Raw genomic sequence first — 15,000 nt, forward strand, 5'->3', positions numbered from 1 at the left:
TGCCCTCCACCACCACCACCACCACCATCTAGGCGACGCAGTCAATCAATCAATCAATCAATCAATCGTATTCAGTCGGGCATTTAGTATGTCAGTTATGGAGCTTGACAGTCTGCCTTGCCCGTTAGGTAGTTTTGTCACCCGATTGGTATTTCGAGGCTTTTCGAGTTCGTCTTGAGGTTATCATCGAAGTCCTTTAGTGCGGCGACATTTCTTTTTTTTTTTCTTCTTCTTCTCCTTTTTCTTCTTCTTCTTTCTTCTTTCTTCTTTCTTCTTTCGCCTTCTTTTTTCTTCCCTTGTTCTTCTTCTTTTGTTTATTATTTCTTCTTAGTTTTCTTCTTTTCCCTCGCCTTTCTTTTACTTCACCTCTTTTTATTTTTTTTTTCACCCGAGCAAGTGTCACTCGAACTGAAAGGATTAAATCACGACAGGTGTGCCCCAGAAATGACTAAAATCGCCTGTCGGCAGCCAGAATAAAGGAGAAAGAAGGTGATAAGAGACGGCAGTTAACCAAGCAGCCCCTTTGCACCCCTAACCAGAGACGGAAGATTCTCTGAAGCAGGTGAGACTTGCAACCCCAGCACGAGGGTTTCAGTAATCCTGAGTTGAAGACCTCTGGAGACCTTGAGAGCCACTGAGAGACCTTGAGGAGACTTGTGAGACGTTAGAAACTTGGGAGAGACTGAGTCCTTGAGGAGACTTTGAGAGACTCGGTGGTTGGGTTTGGAGAGCCACAAACAGGCCCTCGTCAGCGTCAGCGGGACACGTGCGTCAGCCCAAGTGTTTTCGTCCTTCTGTCAGCAGATCACCTCGTCTCCTAACCCGATGCTGACGAAACGCCAGCATAACACGTTTCCCATCACTCGCCAGTGTGACGTGAGCTCTCAAAACTGTTGTCACACACCATCATCACGCACCAGTAAGTTGAAAAAAATACCATATGTGGTCGTTTAATCGATGTATTTATCCCATTTGCATCGAGAAGTTCCTCATGAGATGAATGAAATCGCCTGCCGTCAAGCAGAACAGTCCTTAAACGTTTCAAAATCATAAAACTGTTTGTTCAACAAAAGTGCTACTTTGCGATTTCTAACAGAATTTCTTCTACATGTTTGCCTTGCTTGCTTACGTCATCGCCAACCTCCTCTTGTCCAACAGAACCCGTCCTGCACTCGCCGACGTGCGGCTTTCTTTCCTTCCTTCCACTGGGAGGGAGAGAGGGAGGGAGGGAGGGCATGAAACAATCCGCCCTCCCCCCGGGCGTCAAGGCACCTCCTCTTCCCTCAACACAAAAACTTAACTTCGAATTAGTGTATTCTCTCTCTCTCTCTCTCTCTCTCTCTCTCTCTCTCTCTCACACACACACACACACACACACACACACACACACACACACACACACACACACACACACACACACACACACACACACACACACACACACACACACACACACACACACACACACACACACACACACACACACACACACACACACACACACACACCCGCTGGCCTCTAACACTCCCTTTCCAATTGCAGTTAGGTTAAAAGACAAAATCGTGACTATGACGTCATTCGGTTTCGTCACGGTTGACCGTCATTACGTGAAATCGAACGGAGCCCCGCCTTCGCCCCGCCCACCGTCACACCTCGTCGGTTACCTCGTCGTCTGACCATCAACTGTGACCTTCCAGCATCTCGTTAACCTGTCATTGCCGACACCTGCCTGATAGCGGGTCACGTCAGCGTGGATTTGGCGCTGACACCCACGGATTGGGACCTTCGTCGCCAGTGTCGTCGTTCTTATACTCGTCGTCGTTGTTGTCGTCATTATCTTGGGTATCGTCATCAGCGCTGCCCTCAGCGTCAACGTTATTCATTGTTAACCTCACCACCACCACCGCCACCACTGCCATCACCATCTGTTGTCGTCATTACAGTCACAGTTCCATTACCAGCTGCTAGACATTCCCTCACCACAATTGGTGCTAATTATGTCTTCCTTCAGGTCTGAGTGCCCCTCCTGTGTATACCTATTATTATTTTTCTTGTTTGTTTTTTTCTAAGAATTTTTATTGTACATTGCTCACCCCTTCCCTGTCCCCTTTCACCCTCCGTTCCTTCTCTTCCCCGTCCCCTCCGTTCCTTTTCTTTTCCCATCCCCACCTCATCCTCATCCCCTCTTCCTCCTCCTCTTACTTCTCCTCCGCTTCCTCCTCCTCTTACTTCTCCTCCGCTTCCTCCTCCTCCTCTCTCTGCCCCTCTTCCTATACCACCTTCGCCCTTAGCCCCAAGTCCTCCTCCTGACCTACGCTGCCACCTGGCTAGCATTGGGTCAGGAAAAAGCAAGACAGTGTCCACACAAGAAGGCCTGGGGGGTGGGGGTGGCGGGACGGGACGGGAAAGGAGGCGAAGGAGGAGAAAAGGAAGGGACGAAAGGTGAAGTGGTGCAGGGGAGAAGAAGTAGAGAACCGTAGGGAGTAGAAAGGGGGGGGAGGGAACCAGAGGAAGGGAATACAATTCTCTGCACGGAGGAGGGGGGGAGGAGAGAGAGGGGTCTGAGGGGAGGGAGCGAGGGAGGGAGGGAAGATGTGTGTGAGGGGGACGTGGTGGGAAATAGGAGACGCTGGAAAACTAAGGCTATTGTGGGGGACGAAAGGGAACTGAGAGTGGGAAGGAGGTCGAAGCGGGGAAAAGGTCGAAACTGAGGTGGAAACTAGGGTGAAACTGCTGGGGGGGTAGGAAGAGGTGTCCTCCTCCTCCTCCTCCTCCTCCTGTCGGGGGCGTGGTCGAAGGCAGCCGAAGGAAGGACTCGAGACGCAGAAGGAGGGAAGGTGGTAGGGAGGGGAGAGTGGGAAAAAAAAGACGAAGGGAAGCGGTGAAATTAGGACGGGAAAGGTGTTCTGTAGGACGACTGAGTGGTGGGAATGTTGGGAAAGGGAGGAGATGGGAAATGCAGCTGGGAGGGGATTGGAGGAGGAAAGGAGAAGGATGGGAGGGAGTTTGTCGGAGAGGAGTGAGGGAGGAAAGTTGACGGGAAGGGGTGAGAGAAGGAGTGCGGAGGAAGACGTGGAGACGTCAAGATGTTAACGTAGTAGAAAGAGACACCAGAAAGGATTACGCGAGTGTTTAAGCTTAACCTTTCTACCGCCACGGACTCGTTAGCACTAAGTCTTTGTCTCGACGCCCCTTTAGCGCTTGGTCTTTGACTTCACGTTCTGTTACTTCTTTTATAAAAAAAAAGGTCGTTCAGTAATTAATATCGGGGGGGGGGCTGAGAAGGGCGTGCTTTGCTCCTATTAATGTACATTTCCATATGGATTTAAGCACGTTCCTACTTTTTCTGTTAGGTTTGCCCCCTTCTGATGTAGCCAGACGACGAGGAATCGAAATGGTTCTAAAATGAATTAATAAATAAGTGGAGGAAGAGGAAAAGGTTCGGAGGTATTGTTAAAGAGGAAAGCTCTTGTGGGAGAGGGAGAGACGGAAAGGGAGGGAAATCGCGATTAATTAAGGCAGACGAGGAAGAAAGGGTTTACAGAATGAGTAAAAGGGGTGAGTAGGAGTAGGCGTAGGCGTAGGAGAATGGGGACGGGGGAGGAGGAGGAGATGGAGATGTTGAAATTGTCACGTGTTAGAATAACGACTGTGAAGGAAGTTATCATGAGGGTCGTGCAGGAAACGTCTCTCGCTGGGTTTCCTGCCCGCATGAGCTGCAAGAATGATCTCTCGATTGTTCTGAGTTGGAGTTGACAAAAGGAGTTAATGGGGAGACATTTCACTTCATCATCATCTCTATCAAAATGGCACCTCACCATAGAACCCTCATCGATCTTCTCGCTATGGAAAGGGTTGATGCAAGCTCAGGAAAGAAATAATATATGCAGACTTTACCAGGGGCTCTTATGTGTATTTCCCATTAAACTGCACACTGCTCTTCTTTAAAAGCTTCCTGGAGAGATGGCGTCATCACTGAATGAAGTCATCAGGCATCCACTGTTAATAGTTACTGGTTTGTGGCCCAGCTTGTGAAACTGTGTGAGTACATAGGGGGGTCGTGACCCAACGTTGAAAACCTAAAGTCTAGACAGCTGCGCCATCCCTCTATAGACAAGACCCCAGTGAGTAAGGAACGAAACGACGAACTTGCGGACGCGGGAGCGGGATGGTCGCGTTGTTGACTCGGCTGTTGGCCCTGGCTAAGCCAGGAGGCGGTAGGGAAAGTAGCAGCGACAGGGGCGGAGCCAAGGGTAGGGGCAAGGGTTGGGCCGAGGCCAGGGACAGGACTAAGGGCTAGGGACAGGGACAGCGATGGGGATAGGGTCCGGGGTGGGTCACGAAGGCCGGGAAGATGTTAGCGGAAAAGCGCGGCCCCGAGATATTGACAAGATTATATAGCTGGGGTGGGTTTGCGGGCAGGGTGGGAAACATTAGCGAAATCAATAGGAAGAAAAGGGAAAGGAAGTAGGGAGAGGGAAGGTGGAGGTACATACATACATATACCAAAGGCTTTTTCCCCCTTACAAGGGAGATAGTCCCCCCCCCAAATATAAAAGGCTCTCCCTCCCTCTTATCTTGGCTCTTCCTGGATGACGGGTCATCTCTGCATCTTTTCCACTGCCCTTGGTCAGAAGCAGTGTCGCAAGACACAGCACATCCACAGCAAGACCACTTCATTTATTCGGCGACCCCCTCTCTCCGTCCCCTCATGCAGAAACGGAGAAAATGGGGAGAAATCCCTTCGGGCTGCGTAAATTTATTTCTCATACATACTCCCTTACCCCCCCTCCCCTCCCACTTCCCCTCATGCATCACAGCATCATCAATACACAACCATTCTCCATTCACCCCTACTTTCTGTCAATTCATTACTTACTCGTGGTGTTTACACCTTGACAGTGCATTTGAAGATATATAAGTAACCTTATTAGTAACATTGTCACTTCGTAGTGTGATCCAACACCATGGTCATGGATCGACAGATCTTCATAAACGCCCCACCACCAGCTCAGAGTTCGTATGCAGTTGTCCGATCTCTGAGTAAGGCTGTGGCAATACACACCTATCACATTGCTCAGAGGGGTGCAGTAACGTAACGCTGTGTAGTACCATTGGAAATGTTCACGCAATGAATGAGGTGAGACCTTTAAACCGCAGTGTAGTATCACGTGACACTAACCATGACATAAGGAAGCAGTAGTTACAACCGTGAGGTTAGAAATGCGACTGTCATTTTCCAAGTTTATTCAAGAAATGAAAGTACCATCATTTTAAGGAGGTTAGAATTTTATTACAAGTGTAGCCGTTAGGCGTAATCTGTCGGCTGTGACGGGAAGTACAAGCAACCTCGAAAATGTTTGGCACAGGATAAATAGCTTCTCTCCTAGGCCACGGGTTAATTGAGATGGGTTAATTAATTCCTTGGTTTTGTCTGGTTTCCTTTCATTGAATGAAAGCGGTTGGCGACAGACAAACAAGAAGAAGCAGGATCAGAGTGATGGGAGGAGCTACTGACTGTTCTGTACAGTCTTCACCGAACACACCCACCCAGCCGCTGCTAGGTGTCATTACCACGCATCGCTGCCTCCTGTCACTAAACACCTAACATCACCACTAGCACCACCATGACCGCAACCACCACCACCATAATTATCACCCATACCACCGCCACCACCACCACCACCACCACCACCACCACCACCACCACCACCTCATCCAGTTGGCATTTATAAATCCCAAGAGTTCGCCGTGAGGTCGCCGAAGTAATTGGGGCGAGTGAGAGGGAGGTATACACCAGAGTCTACCCCCATGTCGGTGCAGCTTATTGGGTTATGTAAATGGAGCATTTAGGGGCGGGGCGGGCATTGCGGGATGGGAGGCGTCGGCGAAGACGGCAGCAGGCGGAGTGAGAGGGAACGTGGCACGGAAGGGCCGAGTGAACCACGGGGACGCTGGGGGTCATCGTGGAAGGGCGCTGACGTCTTCTTCGACGGAGCTCGCTGCCCTTTGTTGCTGACACGAAGGGACTGCAGCTGAATGGAGGGAACATGGCGCTGCAGGAGTAAAAGGGGAAAGGGTGAAGGTGGTGAAAGGGAAAGCTGCAGCAGCGATTATTTTTTTTATTTAATTTCTTCCTCTTCCACATTCTCACTCCCCCTCTTTACCCCTTTTCTTCCTTTGCCTTTGTTGTATAATGTCTCGTAACCCTTTTCTTCCCTTCGCTGAGCCTTTTTCTTCTATTGTTCCTTCCTTTCTTCCTTCCTTCCTTCCGGGGCTTTTGTCTTTGTCTTCGTTTCGTCCACGCTCCCTCTTTCTCATCTGGTCTCATCACTTTTTCCCTTTACTCTCCTTTTCTTAAATTCTCTCTTGTTTTTCTAACATTTTCTCAATTTTTCTATTTTCTTTTTTGTCTCTCCTTGCTCTGACATCTTTGTTTCTCTTTCCTCCCACCTTTTCTCTCTCATTCTTTTCGATTTGTTTCTCATTTCCATCACATTTTCTCCTTGTCCTCTCACCTGTTCTCTCCTTTCTCTTCCTTTTCCTCTCATTATTCTTGTTTCTTTTTATTTACTTGTTCTTTCGTACCTCGTTATCTTTTCTCTCATTCCTCGTGTTTTCTCTTTCTTTTCACATTTCTCCTCTTCTTGTTCTCATCTTCTCTCTCAATACTCCTACTTTCTCTCTCCTTGCTCTTACCCTTTCTTTCTTTCCTCTTACCTTTTCTTTCCTACATTTTCTCTCCCATCCCTTACCCTTCCTTTCCTTTCTCTCCTTATTTCTCTCATTCTTCTCCCCTTTTCTCGACCTCTTATCTTTTCTCTCTTTCCTCTTACCTATTCTTCCTTTCTTCTTACGTTTCTTTCCTTAATGTTACCCTTTCTTTCCTTTCTCACCTCATTTCTCTCATTCTTCTCCCCTTTTCTCGACCTCTTACCTTTTCTCTCTTTCCACTTGCCTCTTTTTTCCTTCCTCTTACGTTTCTTTCCTTAATATTACCATTTCTTTCCTTTCTGTTACCTTCTTTCTCCTGTCTTACCCCATTGTTTTCGTCTTTATCTTACCTTCTTTCTTTTCTATTCCTTTTTATATATTTCCTTTCACCTTTTTGTTTCCTCTTGCATCTTCTTTCCTTTCCCATGCCTTTTCTCCTCATTCTCTTTACTTTTTTTCAAGTTCACTCTCTTCCCATCCTCTTCCCTCTCTTCATCTCGTGCTGCCTCTCTTGTTTTCAGTTTTCTCCCCTTCTCTTTCCCCTTTTTTGTTCTTTACTTACCATTTAGGATGTTTTCTCTTTCCTCTTGTATTCGTCACTTCTCTTCCTTCTCATATTTGATCATCTTTTTCCCCTCGTCTCTCTCTCTCTCTCCCAATCCCTTCGTTTGTTTTTGCATCCATTTCCTCCCTCCCTCCCTCCCTCCCTCCCTCCCTTCTTCTTCCTTTCACATCCCTTTTTCCTTTCCATCCACTTTAACCCTTCCCCACTTCCCCCCAACCCTCCCTCTCCTCTCCTCACTCTTCATTTTCTCCTTCCCTTCCCTCCCATTTTCTCCCTTCTTCCCTCTCCTCCCGCCTGCCGCACCCCTGTGCTTCCCCTTCTGGCAGAGTGGGCCCGTCGCGTGTGGCGCCTGCCTTCCCCTCGAGACCTCCTCCCTCCGTCCCTCTGCTTGCACCAGCAGCCCATACCTGGTGCCCTCCTTGCTAGCGGCCCCTGCGCGCATTTATCCCATTGTTACTTTATTTTGTTGCTATGTTTTCCTTTTTTCTTTCCTTTTGCACCTCCCACTCCCTACACCTCTCCCTATATTCCTCCTTTTTCTTCACCTGTTTCCTTTCTGTTTCTCTTCCTCTTCCCTTCTTCCTGCTCCGCTGCGTATTTTACCTCCGCCTCCATCTCCTGCTCCTCCAGGTTATCCCAGTCCAACACCTCACATCTCGTCGGCTGGAGGGGAAGTGTGAGACGGGGGGGAGGGGAGGGCTTGCTATGCTGGGGGTGTCTGTTGCGGCGCGGCGCACCCCGGCCCCACATGAGGCGAGCGACCTCAGCCCCTCCCCGCCTACAATGCAATGCAAGTAGCGACTCAGCAGGAGCTGCAGCAGCAGTAGTAGCAGTAACAACAGCAACAGCTGGAACAGCAGCATCGATTTCTCCCAAATGCATGGTCGGCCGATGTCGTCTTCCGTCTTTTTTTCTTTCTTCGGTCGGTGCGCTCTTTCTTTTGTTTTTTGTCTTTCTCTTTCTTCCTCTTGTATCTCCCCCTCCCCTCACTTCTTTATCCCTCTCCCTCTCCTTCCTCAGCCTCATCTTGTCTGTTCAGTGAACTTAGATTTCTTTCCGTGGCTCTTGTGGTTTCCTCAGGGTGCAGTGCTGCTCCTGCTGGTGGTCGTGGTGGAGGCGATGTTCAGCGGAGTTTCCCCCCGTCGGCATCACCGCCTCTCGCTGTCCTGGCGTACCACATGGCGACGTACAGTAGTGTGTAACATGCGACTGTGTTACGGGAGTCGCCGAAACAGTTGCTTCACTATTGGTGGTGTGCCCGGGGGAGGGGTGGACGTATCTCGTTTGTTTGTTGATATTTAACAATTATTTATTTTCTGATGTATATTTCAGGTGCATGTTATGGCTTTATATGAAAACGATAGAGCCGAAAGTCTAAATATGTTTTTTTTTCATTGTGATGCACGTACAAAGAATCGAATTCATTATGTCAGTGACTGACATATAATGATGTACCCATTCTTACTTCACCACCAGACGTTTATATTCTGCCAAAGAGCTGGTCCGGTCTGAAAACCGACCATAGTTAACGTTTGTCATCCATTGATAAACGTTTGGATTCTGTTCCATGATCAGCCTTAAGGAACTTGCTTCTAACGACTTGACGAATTTATTCAGCTGAAAGGTGGTCACAAACTGAAGGAGTTGAGTTAGACGCCTCAGGGAGGGAGGAGGAGGAAGAAGAAGAAGAGGGAGAAGCCTTGGTAGAGGAGGTGAGCATCGAGTAATTATTATCTTTAAGACAAAGCTAACTGCAGTCACCATAAAAGCCCAAATTCGCCGACGGACGCTAAAGGATAAGGAAGGTGGAGCCACGAGAGGAAAAACACACACACACACACACACACACACACACACACACACACACACACACACACACACACACACACACACACACACACACACACACACACACACACACACAGCGATGAACACAAAACAAACCCATGTCAATAGGCGAGCGTGCAGGCAGACCTCCACAAGAGTCCAATGCACGTGTATATGCGTACGAGGGCGTGTGTGCGTGCGTGCGTGCGTGCATGCGTCGGTTCCCGCAGACGGGCAATAACCCCGCTGCGGAGCCCGAGACCGCATCGCGCCGGGAGAGACCGACTTAAAGGGACGGGAGCCCGGCGGGAGGAGGAGGAGGAGGAGGAGTCGCCGGTGTCCGGTCTTCCTTTTTTCTTCAAGGCCTCACAAGGCTGCAAACCTCGATAAAGTTCGCAATAGCAATAATGATTGGCGGATCTATGGAGAAGCAGATCCTATGAGTTCTTAGATAAACGAATATGAGAAGTAACTTTCCGAAAAAGAGAGACCTAGATGCATGCTGTATTTTTTATAGATTATTAGTGAATTATATTGAATCAATATGTATACACTCGAAAGTACTGTCGTCAATTCTAAATTCAAACATCTGTATATAATTTACACATACCGTTGCATTAATAGAATTTCATTGATTTCTCCCTCCCTCCCTCCTTCCCTCCTTCCCTCCTTCCCTCCCCCCTGTAGGACAGTTAATCAGTTGAAAGTTGTATTGCCTTTTCTAAAAGGGAACTTTCCTTTGCATAGTATAAGGGATCCTCCATATTGACTGGCCATCTTCAAATGATTTGGTCAAAATTGACCTCGTCATGCTGACACCGAATATCCTAGAAAAGGTTTGTATGAAACTCTTGGTTGATATTGGAAGCTCGGGAGAGGTCGTGGTTGATGGTCTGGAAAGGAAACATTGGTATCATTAAGAAGCTCCGACAATGGGACTCGAACCCTTGCATGTGCGACTGCTTACCACAAAGCAGTAACGTTACCACTGTACTAAAATTGACCGTACAAAAGAAACGTTCTGCAGATCTCCTTTTGTACTGTGAAGTTTGGTGCAATGGTAACGTTCTTGCTTTGAGGTAAACAGTCGCACATGCAAGAGTTCGAGTCCCATTTGCGGAGCTTCTTAATCCATTTGTCGAAACTTCACATTGCCATCATTGTTGACAAGAAAGGAAGAATTGAGAACATCATTATTGTCTACAAATTTTGACCACGTGAAAGTCCCATGAGGACAGAGGGAGACTTTTTGTTTCGTTTATACCTCGAGTACTTGTTCAGACTCTCATCACCTCCTCTCCGCAGCGCAGTTTTTCCACCTTGGCTGAATAAAACGTCCTAACGACAGCCAGAATAAAAGTGTCGCAAGGAAAAGGTGTGCACCCTTTCGCTACGGAGGGTTTTCCTTTGGATGAAGAGAATCGCCCAGTTGCAGCCAAAATACATTCTGAACTCGTAAAACACGCCGACGAGGTATTAAAGCAAGTGGAAGTTAGTTGGAAATTATGCGTTTGTCCGCATGTGCGAGTACGTGACTTTAATAGTATTTGCTTCTTTTTTTTATGTTTCGAAGTTTGATAGATCGACGATGATGAAATCTCGAAGTTAATTGAACCTTAAGACGCTGTTTTTTCAGCACAAGCTTGCCTGTGCTGTAGATACACATACCCAGATGTGGGCATGTACGTGCGTGCACAGAGAATTCCTTTCCGATCATATACACATACACGATCGCGCCCGCGAAAACACACATACACACACGCGCGCGCTCCCGCGCACAGGCACAAACGTACACATAGTTTGAATGCCCTTTGGGTCAAGTAAAACGTGGAAATATGGTACTTTCTATTTTCCCTTCCGAGAGGATGCCACGGAGATGAATGAAATGGGCTGGCGGCGTTCCGGAGGGGATGCTCATCAACATATGGTTATGACTCCATCACTCCTGAGAAATCATATGGAGATGAATAGAATAGTCAGGCGGCAATCACAATATAAATAAAAATTACCACCCTGTACACAAGGGGTTGAACTAAGGCTTGTATGGTGAGTGAAGCGGTTTGGTGGGTCTTCTGTTGCGCGTCACCAACCCACCACTCCTGGGAGGACAGTGGCGCGCGTCAAGTGCTTCGCGCGAATCAATTTGAGTGTGTTGCGGTGACCGCCAGGGTGAGTTCCCCACGATTTGACGCGCTGTGTGACGGGGCCTTAAGGCCCCCAGGCAGAGGCGTACAGAGAAATCCCTCCTACGAGGAACAAGGGCCATATTAGCAGGTCTACGTTTAGGGCACTATCCAGCCTTGAAATAAAACCAACATAGAATAGGTCTGACCACAGACGTTAATAACCCTTGATGCCGTAGTCTTCATAAAGAAGATCCCGAACATCTTCTTTTACATTGCACTTCTGTAGCCGTACCCAAACAACAACACAATGTCTCTTCCGTGAATAATGTGTAGGCTATTCCGGTCACATGGGAACTGTGGGAGATACTTCAGGCAATGGATTGATCGATTGCCCTTTGATGTTTCCACAAACAAACCAGTTGAGTGACCCAGGCATCATGATGGCAAGTTGTCCTTATGATCGACATTGTAGTGAAATGTTAGATTGAAAGTATTAAACGTGTTTGGTGATTGATTGTTATGGATTTTGAACAGTTCTCATGGAAATCTCATTAGTAGTTGTTGCTAAAGGTTTGATAGCATTTTGATATATTAGTCCACGACTGTGACTCTCCCAAAGATGATTAAAATCATCTGCCGCAGAGTAGTGAAATGGTCAGTACAAAAGCGTTTTAGTAATAGAAATAAGTAACTGTGAAATGTTTTGTCTACACTCACGCACGGTAAAACACACACACACACACACACACACACACACACACACACACACACACACACACACACACACACACACACACACACACACACACACATGCTTTTCGCTGGACGCAGGAGATGTGTTAAGCGAAGATTATGCAAGACCACAAAAGTGGTATTCGTGATGCGTATCTGACTGCGGCAATTGTTGCCCAAAAGCTATTTTGTCCAGGCGGATTACGGCTGTTCACAGCTCAGTCGTGTGGAAAGCAATGTTCCTTGGCATTAGTGGGTGGGAGAACGCAAGTAAGGTTTCATTGGCTCGACTGTACTTGGTGCCCATATATGTAACACACACACACACACACACACACACACACACACACACACACACACACACACACACACACACACACACACACACACACACACACACACACATATATATATATATATATATATGTACATATACATATATATGTTTATATATATACATACATATATATATGTATATATATATATATTTATATATATATGACACACAGGAAACCCACAGTCGGTGAAAAAAAACTTCGAATGAAAAAGACGATATTTCGGCTATCAACTGTAGCCCTCTTCCGGAAAGTACCTTCCTGAAGAGGGCTACAGTTGATAGCCGAAATATAGAATCTCCTTTCATTCGAAGTTTATTTTCTCCGACTTTGGGTTTCCTGTGTGTCATTTACAAATGTGCTACTAAATTTCTGTTTAGAAGTTATATATATATATATATATATATATATATATATATATATATATATATATATATACACACACACACGTACACGACACACATACATACACACGCACGCGCGCTCACACGCACTCATTTCTGTATACGGTAGATATAGTCATGAGGAGAAAAATTTAATTTCGGAACAACTTTCTCTTCCACAAGTGACGATATATCCTAGTCATTAGCTATCAGTCGTACATTGTACTTTGCCAAAAGTAATTATATATGACATGCCAACTACAAAACTGATCAGTACAATAACAACAGACATGTGCGATTGTGTATGCGTCATATCGAGCGCTATGTCACAATCACAGTCTTCACTGACGCAACACGATTCGCATTGATGCAAATGGTATTTGTTGTGTCGTGGCAGTGACCTCTGCTCTGAAGGCGAGGATCCGGTGCCACGCTGCCTTCTGCTGCTGCTGCCGGCAAGGGGGTGGGCCGCCGGCCTAGGAGACGTCTGGGCAGGGTGCCAAAGCCGGGTGCTTTGACAGTGCCGGCCGGCCGTCTGGCGGGCATGCACCGTGCACACAGGCTGTTTTTCACCATCACTGACGGCTTTCTTATCTTCCTATCAGTTTTGTTTATGTTTTCATAGGTTGTGGGGCTGCTAGGTTGTTGCCTGCAAGTGTTATCTGGTCCTTTGTGTTGTGGTTTGTGCCTGGGAAGTTGTTTTCTTTTTCTCTCTATTGATGCAGAAGAGTGTCTTACCTCAGGAATGTACATGACATACAGGGAGTAGGTCACATTCTCTTTCTCTCTCTCTCTCTTTCTCTCTCTCTCTCTCTCTCTCTCTCTCTCTCTCTCTCTCTCTCTCTCTGTGTGTGTCTACGTGCATGCGTACATTTGTGTCAGGAAGCGGACAGTTTTTCCACATAGGGCACATCCAACTCGTGTGTTTCCAAAGCCATTAGGTTTTTTCATGCAATTGTTCTATATCTGACCTTCTAACACGTGTGTGTGTGTATGTGTGTGTGTGGGGGGGGGTCCTCCATAATGGTGAGAATTTCTCGTCATTTCCACATCGTATCGTTCATGTTCGCTTGGTGCCCTGACCCCAGGGCGCCCACCCCCGAGCCGTTTGTGCTTGCCTGGCCTTGCCTCCTTCGTGTTTGCGACTCCATGTTGCGTCACTTCGAGCTCCATGATGGTCGTGCCATCCCAAGCCAGTTTATATCAAGGAGCTCTTTTTTATTTTTATTTGTTTATTTATTTGTTTATTTTGCATGCACCATCGGTAGTTCCAGGGTGATGTAATATTATTGTTATTATTATTATTTATTGTTATTAATGTAAAGGTGGGACTTCGCCAGGGATGTGCTATATCGCCTTGGCTGTTTAATTCATACATGGATGGGGTGGTGCGAGAGGTAAACGCAAGGGTAATGGGCCGGGATTGAAGATGGTTAAAGAAAGTGGAGAAAAGTGGGAGATAAGCCAGTTGTTGTTTGCAGACGACACTGCCCTTGTGTCAGGATCAGAGGAGGGATTGAGGAAGTTAGTGGCAGAGTTTGGGAAGGTGTACAAAAGAAGCAATTTGAAGATAAATGTGGGTACAAGTAAGGTGATGAGATGTACAAGGGGAGAAGGTGGCAGCAAATTGGAAGTATTAAGGGATAGAGACTGGAGGAAGTGGATAGCTTTAGATACATGGGTGCGAATGTGGTGGGAAAGGGAGGAGTGGAGGTGGAGGTAGAATGTAGATTGAGGGATTAAAAAGTGTAATGAAAAATAGACATTTGGGAATGGATAATAAGAGGAGACTGTATGAAAGGATTGTGCCGACAGCATTGAATAGCGCAGTAACATGGAACATAAAAGAGGAGTTTGAATGTGTTTGAGATGAGGTGCCTGAGAAGTACGATACGGGTTACTAGGCTGGGTAGAGTGAGAAACGTGGAAGTAAGGAGGAGAGCGGGGTGGAAAGGAAGTTGGGAGATAGGGTTGATGAAAGAGTATTGGGATGGTTTGGACACATGGAAAGAATGAGTGAATAAAGACTAGTAAAAGAAGTGTGGAAGCCAGAGGTAGAAGGAGTGAACATGAGGGGGCGACCAATGATGAGATGGATGGGGAGAAGATAGAAGATAGGGGTGAGTGGAGAATGTTTGTGTATGGATGATGCCGTGATGTATGGGAGTGGGTGGAGGATGGGGGGGTAGGGAGAATGTGTGAATGATATTTTGACGCAGCCCGAAGGTATTTCTCCCTGTCTTCTCTTTTTCTGCATGAAGGGACAGAGAGGGAGGAGGGGTCGCCGATTAAATGAAGCGGCCTTGTTGTGGATGTGC

The sequence above is a fragment of the Oratosquilla oratoria genome, chromosome 25, assembly GCF_046742065.1.
Source record: "Oratosquilla oratoria isolate Oo_2021 chromosome 25, ASM4674206v1, whole genome shotgun sequence".
NCBI classification, from domain to species: domain Eukaryota; kingdom Metazoa; phylum Arthropoda; class Malacostraca; order Stomatopoda; family Squillidae; genus Oratosquilla; species Oratosquilla oratoria.